Genomic DNA, 22,762 nt, shown 5'->3' on the forward strand with positions numbered 1-22,762 from the left:
TTAATCCTTACCCTATCCCTAACCCTAACCCAAACCCTCACCCTAACCCTCACCGTAATCCTTACCCGCACCATAACCCTAACCATCACCCTCACCCTAAATCTCACCCTAACCCTTACCCTCACCCTAATCCGCAAACTAACCCTAACCCTAAACCGACGGCACACCCTAACCTTCACACTCACCAAAACCCTAATCCTCACCCTAACCTTTACCCTCACAATAACCCTATCTCTCACCCTAAACCTAACCCTTATTCTCAAAAGAACACTCACCCTCACGCTAAACCTCGCCCTCACACTAAACATCACCCTAACCCTAACACTCACCCAAACCCTAACCCTAACCCTCAACCTCACCCTAACCCTCACCATGACCCTAAACCTTACCCTAACCCCAACTCACACCCTCACCCTAAACCTCACCCAAACCCTAACCCTAACCCTTACCTAACCGAAAACCTCACCCTCACACTCACCCTCACCCTAATCCTCACCCTCACCCTAGCCCTCACCCTAAAACGAACCCTCACCCTAAACCTAAACCTAAGCCTCACCCACACCCTAACCCTAAACCTAATCCTAACCCTAACACACATCCTAACCCTAACTCTAAACCTAATGCTAACCCTAAACCTCACACTCACCCTCACCCGAACCCTATCCCTTACAGTCACCCTAACCCTAACCCTAACCCTCACACTAACCCTAAACCTTCCCCTCAGCCTAACACTCACCCTATACCTAACCCTAAATCTAAAACTCACCCTCACACTAACCCTCACCCTAACACTTGCCCACACCCTCACCCTCACCCTAACACTAAACCTAAACCTATACTTCACCCTAACGCTCACCCTTACCCTAACCCTCACTCTCACCCTAACCCTCACCCTAACCGTTACCCTCACCCTAACCCTTACCCTTACCCTACACCTAACCCTCACACTAACCTAAGCCTAACCCTCAGCCTAAAACTTATGCTAACCCTAAATCTAACCCTAACCTTCACCATACCCCTAAACCTAGCCCTAACCCTAACCCTCACACTAAACCTAAACCTAACCCTCAGCCTAACCCTCATCCTAACCCTAAACCTAACCCTAATCCTAACTTCACCCTCACCCTCACCCTAACTCTAAACCTAAACCTAAACCTAACACTCAACCTCATCCTCACCTTAACCTAAAACTATCCCTAAACCTCACCCTAACCCTAACCATCACCCTAACCCTAACCATCACCCTATATCTCACCCTCACCCTAACCCTAACCCTAACACTCACCCTAACCCTAACGCTAACCCTAACCTTCACCCTCACACTAAACCAAAGCATAACCCTTACCCTGACCATAACCTTAACCCTCAGTCTAAACCTAATCCTCACCATAACTCTAACACTCACCCACACACTAACCCACACCCTCACCCTCACCCTCACCCTCAACAAAACACTTACCCTCACCCTCACCTTAACCTAACACTATTCCTAACCCTCATCCTAACACTAACCCTAACCCTATATGTCACCCTCATAGTAACCCTAACCCTAACCCTCACTCTAACCCTCACCCTAAACTTAACACTAATCCTAACCCTCATCCTCACACTAAACCTCACCTTAACCCTTTCCCTCACCATAAACTTAACCCTAAGCCTAAACCTAATCCTCACCCTAACCCTAACCCTCACCCACTCACTAACCCTCACCCTCACCCGAACCCTCACACTCACCTAAACCTCACCCTAACCCTAACATTACCCCTCTACCTAACCATCACCCTAACCATAACACTAACCCTAACCCTCAACCTAACCCTAACCCTAACGCTAACACTCAAACTCACCTAAACCTAAGGTTAACCCTAACATTAACCCTCTACCTAACCATCACCCTAACCATAACACTAACCCTAACCCTCACACTCACCTAAACCTCACCCTAAACCTTATATTACCCCTCTCCCTAACCATCACCCTAATCCCACACTAACACTAACCCTCACCCTAACCTTAACCCTATTCCTAAACCTAGCCCTCACCCTCAAACTAGCCCTAACCCTAACTCTAACATTAACCCACACCCTAACCCTAACCCTAAACCTTAACCCTCAACCTAACCCTAAACCTAACCCTAACCGGCACACATACCTAAACCTGACCCTAACACTAACATTACCACTATCCCTAACCATAACCCTAACGCTAACCCTAACCCTAACCCTTAACCTAACGCTAATCCTACCCCTCACCCTCACCCTCACCCTCAAACTAACCATAAACCTAATGCTAACCGTCACCCTAACCCTAACCCTCAACCTAAACATAAACTCAGCTTAACACTCACTCTCACCCGAATCCTCACCCTAACCCTAACACTTACCTAACCGAAACCCTCACCCTCAACCTCACCCTCAGCCTAGCCCTCAGCCAAACCCTAACCCTAACCCTAACCCTCACCCTCAACCTCCCCTTCAACCTCAGCATTACCCTAACCCTAACCCTAATCCTAACCCTAACCTTCAATCCCACGCTCACCCTAACCCTAACCCTAACCCTAACGCTAAACCTCAGCATCACACTCAACCTCTCCCTAACCCTAACCATAACAATAACCATAACCCTAACACTAACCCTAACCCTAAAACTCAACCTAATCCTAATCCTAACCCTAACCCTCACCTAAACCTCATTCTAACACTCACCCTCACCCTGAACCTCAACATCACACTAACCCTCACACTAACCTGAACCCTCATCCTAATCCTAACCCTCAGCCCCACCATAACCCTAACTATAACCCTCACTCTCACCCTCACCCTCACTGGCACCCTCACCCTCACTCTCACCCTAACCCTTACCCTCACACAAACCCTAACCTATCCCTATCCCAACACCTCAACCTAACTCTCACCGTAACCCTAACCCTCAACCACACCCTAACTCTCACCCTCAACAGAACCCTCATCCTGAACCGAACACTCACCCTCACCCTCACAATAAACATCACCCTAACCCTAACTCTCACATTAACCCTAACCCTAAACCTCACCCTAACCCTAATCCTCAACCTAACCCTAACCCTCATACTCACCCTAACCATAACACTCATCCTAATCCTAACCCTCACCCTAAAACTAACTCTCAACCTCACCCTAACCCTCACCCTCACCCTCGCACTAACCTTAAACCTGAATCTAACTTTAACCCTAACCCTAACCTCGACCCTCACAATGACCTTCACCTCAGCCTAACCCTAACACTAACTCTATTCCTAATCCTAACTCTCACCCTCACCCTCACCCTAACAATCAACCTAAACCTAAACCTCACCCTAGCCCTAACCCTAACCCTAACCCTAACCCTCACTGCAAACGTAACCATAACCATAACACTAACAATAATCCTAACCCTACCCTAACCCTAACACTCACCCTCACCCTAACCCTTATCCTAACCCTAACCCTCACCCTAACCCTAACCCTAACCCTCACCATAACCCTAACCCTCATCCTAACCCTCACCCTAACCCTAACCCTAACCCTAAAACTCACCCTAACACTAACCCTAACCCTCACCCTCACCCTAGCCCTCACCTTAACCCTAACCCTAACCCAAACCCTCACCCTAACCCTTACCCTCACCCTAAACCTAAAACTCACCCTCAACCCTTAACCTCACCCTAACCCTTACTCTTAACCTAACCTGCAAACTAAACTTAACCCTAAACCTACTGCTCACCCTAACCCTCACCCTCACCATAACCCTAACCCTAAACCTAACACTCAACCTAACCATAAAACTCACCCTCACCGTAACCCTCACCCTAACCCCTACCCTCATATTAACGCAATCCCTAACCCTAACCCTAACCCTAATTCTCAACAGAACACTCACCCTCACCCTAACCTTTACCCTCACACTAAACATCACCCAACCCTAACCCTCACCATAACCCTAACCCTAACTCTCACCCTCACCCTCACCCTCACCCTCACCCTAACCTTCATCCTAACACTAACCTTCACCTCACCCTCACCCTAAATCTAACCCTAACGACAACCCACACCCTCACCCTATACCTCACCCTAACCCTATCCCTAACCCTTACCTGAATGAAAAAATCACCTTCACCCGAATCCTCACCCTCACCTTAACCCTAACTCTAAACCTAACACTAACACTCATCCTAACCCTAACTCTAAAACTAATGCTAACCCTAAACTTCATACTCACCGTAACCTTCACCCTAACCCTTACCGTCACGCTAACCCTAATCCTAACCCTCACAATAAACCTAACACTCACCCTAAACCTAACTAACCCTTCCCTTCAGCCTAACGCTCACCACAAACCTAACCCTAATCTTCACCCTATTATTAACCTTAAGGCAAAAACTCACCCTAACCCTCACCCTAAACCTAATGCTAACCCTAACCCTCACCCTGACCCTAACACTCATGCTAACCCTTACCCTCACCCTAAACCAAAAACTCACCCTCAACACAACCCTCACCCTAAAACTTACCCACACCCTCACCCTCACCCTGAACCTAACCCAAAACTTCACCTTAAAACTTCACCACAACGCTCACCCTAATCCTAACCCTCACCCTCACCCTAAACCTCACCGTAACCTTACCTTCACCGTAACACTTAACCTATCCCTAAACCTAATGCTCAAACTAACCCTAACCCTATCCTACAGCCTAAACCTTATGATAAGCCTAAATCTATCCCTAACACTAACCCTAACCCTCACACTAAACCTAAACCTAACCCTCAGCCTAACCCTCATCCTAACCCTAACCCTAACACTAATCCTAACCCTCATCCTCACCCTCACCCTAAATCTAAACGTAAACCTAAACCTAACACTGACCCTCACCCTCACCCTAACCTAACATTATCCCTAACCCTCACCCTAAGCCTAACCCTCACCCTATACCTCACCCTCAACCTAACCCTAAACCTAACCTTAACACTCACCCTAACCCTCACCCTAACCTTAACACTAACCCTAATCCTCAACCTCACCCTATCCCTCAACCTCACCCTAAACATCACCCTAACCCTAACCCTCACCCTAACCTGAATCCTAACATTAACCTGAACCCTAACCCTCACCCTAACACTCACCCTAAACCTAACGATAACCCTAAACCACACCCTCAACCTAACCCTCAACCTAACCCTTATCCTCACACTAACCCTAACCCTACCCGTCACACTAACCCTAAACCTCACCCTAACCCTAACCCTACCCCTCACTCTACCCCTCACCCTAATCCTAACTCTAACCCTAAACCTCAGTTTCACCCTCACCCTCAGCCTAACCCTAACCCTAACACTTACCTAACCCTAACCCTAAACTTAATCCTCCACCTAACCCTGACCATAACCCTCACCCTCACCCTAACACTAACCCTAACCCTAACTCTCACCCTAACCCTAAACCTAAACCTCACCCTAACCCTAATCCTCAACCTAACCCTAACCCTCATCCTGACCCTCACACTAAACCTAACCATAACTCTAACCCTCACCCTAACACTTACCCTGACCCTAACCTTAACCCTAAACCTAACCTGAACCTCACCCTATCCCTAACCCTCATCCTAAACCTAAGCCTCACCCTCACTCTAACCCTAACCCTCATCCTAACCTTAAACCTAAACCTAATGCTAATCCTAAACCTCACCCTCACCCTAAACATCACCCTAACCCTCACCCTCACCCTAACACTAACCCTAACCCTCACACTAAACCTAAACCTCACCCTAACCCTAACCCTAACCCTAATCCTCACACTAAACCTAACCCTCACACTAAATCTAACCCTAACACTCAGCATAACCCTCACCCTATGCCTAATCCTAACACTAATCCTCACCCTATCCCTAAACTTAACCCTAACATCACCCTAACACTCAACCTCAACCTAACCCTAATTCTAACACTAACACTCCTCCTCCTCCTAACCCTCACCCTCACCGTAAACCTCACTCTGACAGTTATCCACACCATAACCCTAACCCTAACCCTAAACCTAAACCTAACCTTCATCATAAACCTCACGCTAACCCTAAATATAACCCTACCTCTAAACCTCACCCGAACCCTCACTGTAACGCTAACCCTCACCCTCTCCCTAAAGCTCACCCTAACCCTAATCCTCATCCACACCCTAACCCGAAATCTCACCTGAACCCACACCCACCCCCAAACTCTCATCCTCAAACTAAACCTCACCCTCACCCTAAACATCACCCAAACCCAAACCCTCACCCTAACCCTAACCCTAACCTTACCACTCACCCTAACCCTACCCCTCACCTTAACCCTTACCGTCACCATAACCCTAACCATAACCATAACCATAACCCTCACACTAACCTTAAACCTCAGCCTAACTACAAACCTAACCCTAACCTTCACCCTCACGATGACCTTCACCTCAGCTTAAACCTAAACCTAACCCTCAACCTAACCCTACCCCTCACCCTCACCCTCACACTAGACCTAAAACTAATGATAGCCCTCACCCTAACCCTAATCCTCAACCCACACCCTAACCCGAAAACTCACCTGAACCCACAACCACACCCAAACTCTCATACTCACCCTAAACCTCACCCTCACCCTAAACATCAACCAAACCCTAACCCTCACACTAACCCTAAACCTAAACCTAACCCTCACACTAACCCTAACCCTAAACCTATTCCTAACCCTCACCGTCACCCTCACCCTAACTCTATATCTAAACCTAAACCTAACACTCACCCTAACCCTAACCTAACACTATCCATAACCCTCACCCTAACCCTAAACCTCACCCTATACCTCATCCTCAACCAAACCCTAACCCTAACCCTAACCCTCAACCTAACCCTAATCCTCACACTCACCCTAAACCTCACCCTAAACCTAACATTACCCCGCTCCCTAACCATCACCCTAACCCTAACCATAACCCTAACACTCAACCTAACCTTAACCCTACCCCTCACCCTCACCGTCAAACTAACCCTAAACATAATGCTAACCCTCACCCTAAACCTAATCATCACCCACACCCTAACTGGAACCATCACACGAACCCTCACCCCCATCCAAACCCTCATCCCCACCCTAACCCTCACCCTCACCCTAAACATCACCCAAATCCTAACCCTCACCCTAACCCTGATTCTAACCCTAACCTTCACCCTAACACTTACCCTCATCCTAACCCTAACCCTAACCTTCACCCTCACCCTGACCCTCACCCTCAGCCTAACCCTAACCCTAACCCTATTCCTAATCCTAACTTTCAAACTCACACTTACCCTAAACCTAACCCTAACACTCACCCTCATCCTCACCCTAACCCTATCCCTAACCCTCATCCGAACCCTAACCCTCACACTACACCTCAACATAACCCTCACCCTCACCCTAACTCTAATGCTAACCCTAACCCTCACTTTCACCCTATCCCTCAACCTAACCCTTACCCTTACCCTAATCCTCAACCTCACCCTCAACCTAAAGCTCACCCTAAGCCTTATCCTCAGAATAACCGCAAACTAACCCTAACCCTAAACCTACCACTCACCCTAACCCTCACCCTAACCCTAACCCTAACCCTAACCCTCACCCTTATCCTAACCCTCACCATCACCCTAACCATCACCCTCACCCTAACCCTCACCCTAACCCTAACCCAAACCCTAACCTCAGCATAACCCCCACCCTCATCCTAATCCTCACCCTAACACTTACCTAACCGAAACCCTCACCCTCACCCTGACCCTAAACCTCACCCTAATCCTCACCCTCAACCTCCCCTTCCCCCTCAGCATTATACTAACCTTAACTCTAATCCAATCCCTAACCTTCAATCCCACCCTCACGCTAAACCTAACTCTAACGCTAATCCACACGATCACCCTCACCCTAACACTTAGTCTCACCCTAACCCAAACCCTAACCCAAACCGTAACCCTAACTCTCACCATAACCCTCACCCTAACCCTAACGATAACCTAACCCTAAACCTCAACCTAACCCTAACCCTACCCCTCACATTACCCCTCACCCTAACCCTAACCCTAACCCTCACACTCACTTTCACCCTCACCCTCAGCCTAACCCTAACCCTAACACTTACCCTAACCATAACCCTCACCGTAATCCTCCACTTAACCCTGACCATAACCCTCACTCTAACCCTAACACTAACCCTAACCCTAACTCTCACCCTACCCCTAACCCTAAACTTCACCCTAACGCTAACCCTCAAACTAACCCTAACCCTCACCCTGACCATCACACTAAACCTAACCATAACACTAACCCTCACCCTAACACTTACCCTGACCCTAACCCTCACACTACACCTAACCAGAACCCGAACCCTAACCCTAACAATAATCCTAAACCTAAGCCTCACCCTCACCCTCACCCTCACCCTAACCCTAACCCTCATCCTAACCTTAAACCTAAACCTAATGCTAACCCTAAACCTCACCCTCACCCTAAACCTCACCCTAAAATTTACCTTCACCCTAACCCTAACCGTAACCCTCACATTAACCTAAACCTCACCCTAACCCTAAACCTAACCAACACACTAAACCTAACCCTCACCCTACCCCTAACCCTAAACATCACACTAAACCTAAGCCTCAACCTAAACCTAACCCTACCACTCAGCCTAATCCTCACCCTAAATCTAACCGTAACCCAAATCCTCAACCTATCCCTCACCTTAACCCTAAACCTCCCCCTCAACCTCCCCTTCACCCTCAGCTTTACCTAACCGTAAATCTAATCCTAACCCTCAACCTAAACTTCACACTAACACTAACCCTCAGCCTCACCCTAACCCTCACCCTAAACTTTACCCTCAACATAACCCAAAACCGAACCCTAAACCTAACACTCACACTAACTGTAAACCTAACCCTCACCCTATCCTTTATACTAAACCTAAACCTAACCCCAACCCTCACCCTAACCGGAAACCTCACACTAACCCTAAACCTAACCCTAACCCTGAACCTAAACCTCATCCTAACCCTAACCCTAACCCTAACCCTCACGCTAACCTTAACCCTCACCCTCACGCTAACCCTCACCCTAAACCTTACCCTCACCCTAAACGTATCCCTAAACCTAACCCTAACTCTAACTCTCACACTAACACTCACCCTCACCCTAACACACACCCTCACACTAAACATAACCCTAAAGCTAACACTCACCCTAACCCTAACCCTAACCATCACCCTAACCCTAACCCTCATCCTAACACTAACCCTCACCCTCACCCTGACCCTCACCCTAACCCTAACCCTAACCCTCATCCTAACACTAACCCTCACCCTCACCCTCACACTCGCCCTAACCCTAACACTCTACCTCACCCTAAACCTCACCCTAAGCCTTACCCTCAACTTAACTCTAATCCTAACCCTAAACTTAACCCTCACCCCAACCCTAAACCTATCCCTAACCCTAACCCTCACCCTACCTCACACTCACCCTAACCCTCACCCTAACCCTTACTGTCACCCTAACCCTAACCCTAACCCTCACACTAAACCTAACCCTCACCCAAACTCTAATGTTACCCCTCACCCTAAACCTCACTCTCAAACTAACCCTAACCCTAATCCTCACCCTATCGTTAATCTTGACCCAAAATTCACCGTAACCCTCACCCTCACCCTCACCCTAATGCTAACCCTAACCCTCAGCCTCACCCTAAACCTCACCTTAACACTTACCCTCACCCTAACCCTAACCCTCACCCTGACCCTAAACCTCACCCTAACACTTACCCCAACCCTAAACCTCACCCAAACCCTAAACCTAAACCTAACCTTGATGCTAACACTCACCCTCAACCTCAACTTCACCCTAAGACTTACCCAAACCCTTACCCTCACCCTAACCCTAAACCTAAACTTAAACTTGACCCTAACCCTCACCCTAACCCTAAAACTCACCCTCACCCTAACTCTCACCCTAACATTTACCCTCACCTTAACCCTTAGCCTACCCCTAAACCTAACGCTCACGGTAACCCTAACCCTAACCCTCAGCCTAACCCTTATCCTATCCCTAAACGTAGCCCTAAACCTCACCCTAACCTAATCCTAACCTTCAGCCTAACCCTCATCCTAACCCTCACCCTAATCCTTACCCTCACCCTCACCATAACTGTAACCCTAAACCTAACCCTAACACTCACCCTCACAGTTACCCTAACCCTAACATTGTCCCTAAGCCTCAACATAACCTTAACCCTCACCCTAATCCTAAACCTAACCTTCACCCTCAAACTCACCCTAACTCTAACCCAAAACCTAACCCTAACCCTCACCCAGACCCTCAACCTAACCCTCACCCTCACTCTAAACCTCACCCTAAACCTAAACCTACCCCTCTCCCTACCACTTACCCTAATCCTAATGCTTACCCTAACCCTCAACCTAACCGTAAACCTACCCCTAACGCTATCCCTCACCCTAAACCTAATGCTCACCCACAACCTAACAATCACCTGAACCCAAACCCTCATACTCACCCTAACCCTCACCCTCACTCTAAACATCACCCAAACCCTAACCCTCACCCTAACCCTAACACAAACCCTAATCCAAACGCTCACACTCACCCTAACCCTCAGCCTAACCCTTTCCCTTACCCTAACCCTAACCATAACCCTCACACTAACCGTAACCCTCACTCTAACCCTAACCATAACACTGACCCTAACCTTCCCCCTCACCCTGACCCTCACCCTAATCCTATTCCTAATCCTAACACTCACCGTCAAACTAAACCTAACCCTAACCCTAACCCTAACCATCACCCTCACCCTCTCCCTCAACCTAACCCTCACCCTCACCCTAAACATCACCTTAACCCTAATCCTCACCTTCAACCTAACCCTAACCCTCACTCTGAACCTAACCTCAGCTTAATCCTCACCCTCGCCCTAATCCTCACCCTAACCGTAACTTTTACCTAACAGATACTCTCACCCTCACACTCAGCCTAACCCTCACCCTCACCCATGTCCTCACCCTAACCCTAACCTTAACCCTCACCCTCACCCTCAACCTCCCCTTCTCTCTCAGGCTTACTCTAACCCTAATAATAACTCTAACCCTAACCCTAACCCTAAAACTCATCCTAACCCTAACCCTCAACCTCGCCCTCACCCTCATTCTAAACATTACCCTCATGCTGAACCTCACCATCACATTAACGCTCACACTAACCCTAACCCTCACCCTAGCCTTAACCCTAACCCTCACCCTCACTTCCCCCGTCACACTCAGCCTAACCCTAACTCTAACCCTAATCCTAAACTAACCTCACCCGCACCCTCACCCTAACCCTCTCCCTCAAACTCCCCTTCCCCCTAACACTAACCCTCAACCTCACTCTAAGCATCACCTTAACCCTAATCCTCACACTGAACCTAACCATAACGCTCAACCTAACCCTCACCCTCAAACTAACCCTCACCCTAAACAGTATCCTCACACTAAACCTAACCCTAACCCTAAACTTCACACTAATCCTAACCCTCAACCTAACCATATCCCTCCACCTCAACCTAAATCTCACCTTAACCCTAACCCTAACACTCACCCTAACCCTAAATCTAAACCTAACCCTCACCCTCACCCTAACCCTCACCATCACGCTAATGCTCACCGGAACCCTAACACTCACCCTAAACCTAAACCTCAAACTAAACCTAAGCCTCACCCTGACGCTCACCTTAAATCTAACCGTAACCCTAACCCTCACCCTCACCTTACTTTAACCATAACCCTCACCCTAAACCTAACCCACACCCTAACACTAATCCTAACCCTAACCCTAAATATAAACTTCACATTAAACCTAAACCTTAAACTAACCATAATCCTCACACTATCCTTAACCTTAACCCTAACCCTCACCCTAACCCTCACCCTCACCCTAACCCTAATGCTAATCTTAACCCTCACCCTCACCCTAACCCACAACCTTACCCTTAACCTCACTATAACCCTTACCCTCACCCTAAGCCCAACCCTCACCCACGCCCTAACCCTCACCCTAACATTTACCCACACCCTCACCCTCACCCTAATCCTCACCCTCACCCTCACCCTAACCCTAGCCCTCACCCTAAACCTAACCCTCACCCTAACCCTAACCCTCACTCTTACAGTCACCCTCACCCTCAGCCTAACCCTAATCCTTACCCTAATCCTAACCCTCACCCTCACCCTAACTCTAACCCTAAACCTAACCCTCACCCTAACACTAAAACTCACCCTATATCTCACCCTCACCCTAAGCCTAAACCAAAACCTAACCCTCAACCTAAACTTCACCCTAACCCTAACACTAACCATAACCCTCATCCTCACAATAAACCTCACACTATACCTTACCCTCACAATATCCCTAACCATAACCCTAATCCTCAACCACACCTAAACTTCACCCTCACCTGAACCTTCACCCTCACCCTCACCCTCACCCTCATCCGCACCCTAAACATCACCCTAACACTAACACTCACCCTCATGCTAATCCTCACCATAACCCTAACCCTGACCGAAAAGAAACCCTCAACCTAACCCTCACACTAACCCTCACCCTGACCCTAGCCCTCACCCAAACACTAACCCTAACCCGAACCCTAATCCTCACATTCACCCTAACCCTTACCCTAACCGTTACCCTCACCCTCACCCTAACCCTAACCCTAATCATAACCCTCACACTAGCCTTAACCCTCACCCTAATATAACCCTAAACCTAACCCTAACCTTCACCCTCACACTGACCCTCACACTCACCGTAACCCTAAACCTATTCCTAATCCTAACCCTCACAATAACCCTCAACCTAAACCTAACCTTAACACTAACCCTCACCCTCACCCACACCCTCACCGAACACAAACCCTCATTCTAACCCTAAGCTCAGCTTAACCCTCACCCTCAACCTAATCCTCACCCTAACCCTAACCCAAACGTAAATGTAACCCTCACCCTCACACTAACCCTCATCCTCACCTTAGCACTAACCCTAACCCTAAACATAACACTTACCCACACCCTAACCCTCACCCTCATCCTGACTCTAACCCTAATCCTAACCCTAATGCTCACACTACCCCTCTCCCTAACCCAAACTGTAACCCTAAGCCTCACCCTCATCCTAACCCTCACGCTCAGCCGAATACTCACCCTCACCCTAAACCATACTCTCACAATAAACATCACCCTAACCCTAACCCTCAACCTAACTCTAACCCTAACCCCCAACCTAACCCTAACCCTCACCGTAACCCTCACCCTAACCCTTACACACAACATAATCCTATCCCTCACTCACAAACTTACCATCACCCAAACCCTTACCCTCACCCTAAACCTCAGCCTAACCTGCAACCTAACGCTCACCCTAACCCTAACCCTCACCCTTGCCCTAACCCTCACCCTAACCTTTACCCTCACCCTCACCCTAACCCTCACCCTAACCTTTACCCTGACCCTAACCCTAACCCTAAACCTAACCCTCAAACTAACCCTAGACCTAACCCTCAACCTAACCCTTATCCTATCCCTAAACCTAACCCTAACCCTCACCCAAAGCCTAAACCTAACTCTCACACTAACCCTAAACCTAACCCTCAGCCTAACGCTCATCCTAACCCTAACCGTAACCCTACCCGTCACCCTAACCGTAACCCTACCCATAAAACTCACCCTATCCCTAACCCTCCCACTCACCCTCAGGCTAACTCTAATACTAACCCTAACCCTCACCCTCACCCTAACTCTAACCCTAAACCTAATCCTAAACCTCACCCTCACCCTCACCCAAAGCCTAAACCTATCCCTAACCCTCACTCTAAGCCTAACCCAAACCCTATACCTCACCCTCACCCTAACCCTAACCCTAGCATTCACACTGAAACTCACCCTAACTTTACCCTCACCATAAACCTAACTATAACCCTAATCCTCACGCTAAACCTAAGCCTCATACACCCCCTTAAACTCACCCTAACCCTAAACCTAACCCTATTCCTAAACCTAAGCCTCACACTTAAACTCACCCTAACCCTACACCTAACCCTTACCCTCACACACACCCTCACCCTAAGCCTCACCTTCACCCTAACCCTCACCCTAAACCTAACGCTACCCTTCACTCTAACCCTCACACTAACCCTAACCCTAATCCAAACCCTCAACCTAACCCTAACGATAACCCTAACCCTCACCCTCACACTCACCCTTAACCTAACACTAACACTCAACCTAACCCTAATCCTCACCCACACCCTAACCCTCACCCTCACCTTAACCCTCACCCTCACGCTAAACATCACCCAAACCCTAACCATCACCATAACCCTAGCTCTAACCCTCACCCTAACCCTAACCCAAAACCTAATCCTCAATCTCACCCTATTCCTCCCCCTAAGCCTAACCCTTGGCTAAAAGAAACCCTCAACCTTAAACTCACACTAACCCTCATCCTCACCCTCACCCTCACCGAACACAAACCCTCACCCTAAACTTAACCTCAGCTTAACCCTCACCCTCAACCTAATCCTCATCCTAAACCTAACCCAAAAATAATCTTAACCCTCACCCTCACACTAACCCTCACCCTCACCCTAGCCCTCAACCTAATCCTAACCCTAACCCTAACATTCAACCTCACCCTAAACCTCACTCTAACCTTTTCCCTCACCCTAACCCTAACCCTATCCCTAACCATAACTCTCACATTAACCATAACCATCAGCCTAACACTAACCCTAACACTAACCTTAAACCTAACCCTCAGCCTCACCCTCACCCGCACCTTCAGCCTAACCCTAACCCTAACCCTATTCCCAATCCTAACCCTCACCCTCACCCTTACCCTAACCCTCACCCTCACCTAACCTTCACCCTCACCCTAAACATCACCCTAACCATAAACCTCACCCTAACCCTAACTCTAACCCTTACAATAACCCTAACCTCATCTTAACCCTAACCCTGACGTAAACGATACCCTCACCCTCACACTAACCCTCACCCTCACCCTAGCCCTCTCCCTCACCGTAACTGTAACTCTAACCCTCAATCTCACCCTCAACCTCACCCTCAACCTCAGCCTAAAGCTAACCCTAACACTAACCCTAACCCTAACCCTCACACTAACCATAACCATAAATCTCAGCCTAAACCTTATCCTAACCCTAAACCTAAAACTAACCTTCACCCTAACCAAACCTTAACCCTAAACCTAACCCTAACCCTAACCCTAACCCTCACCTAAAACCTAACCCTAATCCTAACCCTCACCCTAACCCTAAACCGCACCTTCAACCTCACCCTGACCCTCAGCCTAAACTTAGGGTTAACCTTAATCCTAACCCTCACCCTCAACCTAACTCTAAGCCTAAACCAAACTCTCCCCTTCCCCCTCACCCTCACTCTAACCATCACTCTAACCCTAACGCTCACCCTCAACCTCCCCCTCCCCCTCAGCCTAACCCTAGTCCTTAAACTAATCCTAACCCTCAACCTACCCCTGACCCTAACCCTAACCCTAACCCTAACCTTCACCCTAATCCTCACCCTCACCATAGTCCACACCCTAATCCTAACCCTAAACCTATCCCTAACACTAACCCTAACCCTAACCCTCTGCCTAAACCTTATCCGAACCCTAAACCTAAAACTAACCTTCACGCTAACCAAAACCTAACCCTAACCCTAACCTAACCCTAACCCTCAGACTAACCGTAACCCTAACCCTCAGCCTAAAGCTCATCCTAACCCTAACCCTAACCCTAACTCTATAACTCCACATAACCCTCAGACTTACCCTAACCCTAACACTAACCCTAAACCTGACCCTCAATTTAAGCCTCCCCATAACTCTAACTCTAACCCTAATCCTCACCCTCACCTGAACCCTAATCCTAACACTAACCCTAAACCTCACCCTGTCACCCTAACCCTCACCCTCACCCTAAATGTCACCCTAAACTTAATCCACACCCTAACCCTAACCCTAACCCTCACCCTAAACCTAAACTCAGCTTAACCCTAACCCTGATGTAAACGACACTCACCATCAACCTCACCTTAATCCTCACCCTAACCCTAACCCTGACATAAACGAAACCCTCACACTCAACCTCACACTAACCCTCACCCTCACACAAGCCCTCACCCTCACCCTAACCCTAACACTAACCATCAACCTCACCCTCACCCTCAACCTCAGCATAAACCTAACCCTACCCTAACCCTAATCCTCACCCTCACCCTCACCCGCACCCTAACCCTAACAATAACCCTAACCCTCACACTAACACTAAACCTCACCCTAACCCTCACCCTAACCCTTACCCTCACCTTCACCTAACCCTAACCTTCACACTAACCCAAACCCTCACCCTAAACCTATCCCTACCCCTCACCCTAACCCTCACGCTCACCCTAACTCTAACCCTAACCCAACCCTAACCCTAACCCTCAAGCTAACCCTAAACTTAACCCTCCCCCTCAGCCGAACCTTCACCCTCACCCTCACCCTAAACATCACCCTTACACTAACCCTCACCCTAATCGTAACCTTAACGGTCACCATAACCCTAACACTCATCTTAAACCTCAAACTCACCCTAATCCTCACCCTAACCTAACCTTAACCATTACCTAAACTCAACCCTGAACCTAACCCTCACCCTTACCGTAGCCCACACCCTAACCCTAACGCTAAACATAACCCTCACACTAACCCTAAACCTAACCCGCAGCCTCAATCTTATCCTAACCCTAAACCTATAACTAACCTTCACCCTAACCAAACACTAACTCTAAACCTAAACTTAACCCTAACCCTCACACTAACCCTAAACCTAACCCTCAGCCTAACGCTCATCCTAACCCTATCCCTAACACTAACACTAACCCTCACAATAAACCTAACCCTCACCCTAAACCTAGCCCTAACCCTAACCCTCACGCTCAACCTCACCCTCACCTTAAGCCTAAACCTAACCCTAGTCCTAAACATAACGCTCACCCTCACCCTAAACATAATCCTCACCCTAAACCTAACCCTCACCCTCACACTAACCCTAACCCTCATTCTTACCCTAACCCTCAGCCTCACCCTCTCCCTAACACTAACCCAAACCCTAACCCTAACCCTAACCTTCACCCTAACCCTCAACCTAACCCTAAAACTAACCCTCACCCTGACCCTCACCATACCCCTAAACCTAACCATAAACCTCACCCTCATGCTAACTGTCATCCTAATCCCTACCCTCACCCTCACCCTCACCCTAATCCTAACCCTAACCCTAACCCTAACCCTCACCCTAACCCTAACCCTCACCCGAACCCTCACTCTCACCTTCACCCTCACCCTAAATATCACCATAACCTTAACCGTCACCCTAACCCTAACCCTCACCCTAACCGTAAACCTCACCTTAAACCTCACCCTCACCCCAATCCTCACCCTAAACCTAACCCTGAACCTTTTCTAACCAAAAATATCACCCTCACCCTAGCTCTCACCCTAAACCTAACCCTAATCTTAACCCTCACCCTCAGCCTCACCCTCAGCCTCACCCTAAACCTAAACCTAATCCTAACCATAACCCTCACCCTCACCCTCACTCTCACCCTAGCCCTAATGTGCATCCTAACCCTAACCCTAAACCTAACATACAACTTTACCCTAACCCTAACCCTAATACTAAACCTAACCCTCACCCTCACCCTAACCCTGACCCTAATAAACCTTACCCTTAACCTCACCCTCACCTTAACCCTAACCCTAATCCTTACCTAACCGAAACCCTCAACCTCAACCTCACAGTCACCCTCACCCTCAGCCTAACCCTTACCCTAACCCTAACTCTTACCCTCACCCTAAACCTAACTGTAAACCTAACCCTCACCGTCAACCTCCCACTCACCCTCACCCTAACCATAATCCTCACGCTCAACCTCACCCTCACTCTAACCCTCACTGTCACCCTAAACATCACCATAAACCTAACCATCACCCTAAACCTAACCCTAAGCCTAACCCTCACCCTAACCCTAACCCTAACACTAAGCCTAACCCTAACCCTTACCCTAACCCTAACCCTTACCTAACCCTAACCCTAACCCTTACCTAACCCTAAGCCTAACCCTATCTCTCACCCTAAACCTTATGCTAACTCTAACCCTCACCCTCAACTTAATCCTCACCCTAACCCTTATCCTCACACTAACCCTAACCCTAACCCTCAGCATCACCCTCACCCTAACACTAAACCTAAAACTAACCCTCAACCTTACCCTAACCCTTACCCTATCCTTAACCCTACCCTCACTCTAACCCTCACTCTCACGCTAATCCTTACCCTAACCCTCACCCTAAACCTAAACCAAACCCTAACCCTCAACCTAACCCCAAACCTAACACTCACCCTAACCCTAATCCTTACCTTAAGTCTAACCCTAATCCTAACCCTAACCCTAGCCCTCATCCTCAACCTACCCTCACCTAACCCAAACCCTAACCCTAAACCTCACCCTAACCCTAACCCGAATCCTAACCCTAAATCTCACCGTCACCATCACCCTCACCCTAACCCTCAACTTCAAACTCAACTTCAACCTAACCCTCAAACTAAACCTAACTCTCACCCTAACCCTAACCCTCTCCCTAACCCTAACCCAACCCATCACCCAAAACCTCACCCTAAACCTAACCCTCACCCTAACCCTAATCCTAACCCTCACCCTCACCCTAACCTTGAAAGTCACCCTAACCCTCAGCCTAAACCTAACCCTAATCCACAACCTCACCTTCACCATCACCCTCACCCGAACCCGAACCCAAACCTTAACCCTCAGCCTCACCCTAACCCTCACCTTAACCCTAACCCTCAACCTAAACCTCACCCTACCCTAATCCTCACCCCAACCCTAACCTTAATCATTACCTAACTGAAACCCTCACCCTTGCACTCACCCTAAACCTCACCCTCACTGTAGCCCTCACCCTAAACCTAAAACTCACCCTAACCTTAAACCTCACACTCACCCTAACTCTAAACAAAACCCTCACCATAAACCTCACCCTAACCCTAATCCTAACCTTCACCCTAACTCTAACCCTTACACTAACCCTAACCCTAACCCTAAACCTCACCCTAACCTAACCCTCAACCTCACCCTCACCCTAACCCTAACCCTAACCCTAACCCTCACCGTAACCCTATACCTTACTGTATACCTAACCCACAGCATCAACATAACCCTAATCCTAATCCTCGCCATAACACTAACCCTCACCCTAACACTCAGCCTCACCCTAATCCTCACCCTAACTCTAACCTTCAACCTAAACCTCACCCTCAACCTAATTCTCACCCTAACCCTAACCCTAACCATTACCTAATAGAAACCCTCAACCTCACCCTCACACTCACCCTAACACTCAACCTCACCATAGCCCTCACCCTAAACCTAAACTTCACCCTAAACCTAACCATAAGCCTCACCCTCACCCTCATCCTAAACCTAACCATAACCCTAACCCTAATCCTAACCCTAACCCTCACGATCAACCTCAGCCTAATTCAAACCCAAACCCTAACCCTCACAGTCAATGTGACCTAACTCTAACCCTAACCCTAATACTAATTCTAACCCTCACCCTCACCCTCACCCTAAATCTAAACCTAACCCTAATCCAGACCCTCACCCTCACACTAACCCTAATACTCACCCTATCCCGAACAATGACACTAAACCTCAACCTAACCTTCACCCTGAACCTATCCCTAATGCTAACCCGAACCCAAACCCTCACACTAACCCTCACCCTAACACTTACCCTCACCCTAACCCAAACCCTCACCCTCACAGTAACTCTCACTATAACCATTAGACTAACCCTAACCTTAACCCTAACATTAACCCTAAATCTCACCCTAACCGTCTCCCTAACCCGAACCCTCATACTCAACCTAACCCTCACCATAACCCCTGCCCTCACCCTAACCATAACCCTAAACCTAAACCTCACACTAACCCTAACTCTAACCCTCAGCCCAACCCTCATCCTAACCCTAACCCTAACCCTAATCCTAACCCTAAGTCTCACCCTCACCCTCACCCTCACCATAACCATAACCGTAACCATCACCCTCATGCTAACCCTCACCCTCACTCTCACCTTATTACTATCCCTAACCCTAACCATAAAAATAACACTAACCCTAACCCTAAACCTCACCCTCACCCTCAACCTAACCATAACCCTAACCCTAACCCTCACCTTCAATGTCACTCTCAACCTCTACCTGAACGTGAACCTCACCCTCGCTCTAACCCTCACACTAACCCTAACCCTCAACCTAACCCTAACCCTAACCCTCACCCTCACCCTCACCCTCAGCCTAAGCCTTACACTAACCATAATCCTAAAGATAACCCTTACAATCATCCTAAACCTAATCCTAATCGTCAAACTCACACTCACCCTCACACTCACCCTAAACCTCACACTCAAACTCACCCTCACCCTAACTCTCAGCGGCACCCTAAAAATCACCCTAACCCTAACCCTCACCCTAACCCTAACCCTTAGCCTCACCCTAACCCTAACCCTCACCCTCAACCTCACCCTCACCCTCAGCCTAAACCTACTGCTACCCCTAATCCTAACCCTCACCCTCAACCTAACTCTAACCCTAAACCAAATTCTCCCCTTCCCCCTCACCCTCACACTAACCCTCACTCTAACCCTAACCCTCACCATCAACCTCACCCTCACCCTCAGCCTAAACCTAGTCCTTACCCTAATCCTAACCCTCAACCTACACCTGACCCTAACCCTAACCCTAACCCTAACCCTCACCCTAACCCTCACCCTAACCCTAAACCTAACACTCACCCTAAACCTTACCCTTAACCTAAACCTAAACCTAATCCTAAACCTAACCCTAACCCTAACACCCACCCTCACCCTCACCCTAACCCTAACCCCAACCCTCACCCTCAACCTAATCCTAACCAGAATCCTAACCCTAAACCTCACCGTCACCATCACACTAACCTTAACCCTCAAACTCAAACACACCTTCACCCTAACACTCAAACTAACCCAAACCCTCACCCTAACCCTAAACCTCACCCTATCCCTAACCCTACCACTCACCCTAACCCTAACACTAAACCTAACCCTCACCCTCACCCTCACCCTCTGCCTAACACCAACCCTAACCATAATCCTAACACTAACCCTCACCCTCATACTCAACCTAACTCAAACCCGAACCCTAACAATAACCCTCACCCTAACCCTAACCCTATCCCTAACCCTCACCCTAACCCTAAACCTCAATTAAACCCTAAATCTAACCCTCAACCTCACCCTAACCCTAACCCTAACCCAAACCCTATACCTCAGCGTAACCCTAAAGCTAACCCTAACCCTGACCCTCACTCTAAACCTAACCCTAACCCTTACCCTCACCATAACCTTAATCCTAACCCTAAACCTAATACTCACACTAACTCTAACCATCACCCTCACCCAAACCGTCACCGTCACCTTAAACCTCACGCTAACACTAACCATCATCAACACCCTAACCCTCACCCTCACCCTCACACTCACCCTCACCCGAACCCTCACCATAACCCTAACCCTAAACCTCACCCTAAACCTAACCCTTGCCCTCACCCTCACCCTCACCCTAAGTCTAATCCTAGCATTAACCCTAACCCAAACCCTCACATTCACCCTCACGTTAACCCTAATACTAATCCTAACCCTAACCCTCACCCCCACCCTAAACCTCACCATAACCGTAACCCTAACACTAAACAAAACCCTCACACTAACGCTAAACCCTAACTCTAACCCTCACCCTACCCCTAACAGTAACCCTATCACTCATCCTCACCCTAACCCTCACCAGAACAATTACCCTTACCCTAACGCTCACACTAAACCTAACCCTAAACCACACTCTAAACCTCACCCTAAACCTAAACCTAAACCTCACCCTAGCCCTCACCCTTAGCCTAACCCTATACCTCAGCCTCACACTAAATCTCACCCTAACCCTTAACCTCACCCTCACCCTAACCCTAACCCTAACCCTCACCCTCACACTAAATCTCAACCTAACCCTTAACCTCAGGCTAACCCTAACCCTAACCCTTACCCTAACTCTCACTCTAACCCTAACCCTCACACTAACCCTAACCCTCACCCTCACCCTCACCATCCACCTAACACTAAGCCTATACCTAACCCCAACCCTAACCCCAACAATAACCCTAACCCTAACCCTCACCCTAACCCATACACTAACCCTAACCCAAACCCTCACCCTCACCCTAGCCCATACTCTATCTCTAAGCCTAAGCCTAAACCTCACCCTAACCCTCACCCACACCCTCAACCTAAGTCTAATCCTAACCCTAAACCTAACCCTCACACTCACCCTCACCCTAACCCTAATCATAATCCTAATCCTAAACCTAACCCTAACCCTCACCCCCACCCTAAACCTCACCCTAACCCAAATCCTAACACTAAACCTTACCCTGACCCTCAAACTAACCTTAACTCTAACCCTAAACATCACCCTCACCCTAATCCTAAACTTAACCCTAACCCTAAACCTCACCCTAATCCTTAACCGCAC

This window comes from Dipodomys merriami, unplaced genomic scaffold (genome assembly GCF_024711535.1).
Source record: "Dipodomys merriami isolate MVZ:Mamm:240054 unplaced genomic scaffold, mDipMer1.0.p SCAF_80, whole genome shotgun sequence".
NCBI lineage: Eukaryota > Metazoa > Chordata > Mammalia > Rodentia > Heteromyidae > Dipodomys > Dipodomys merriami.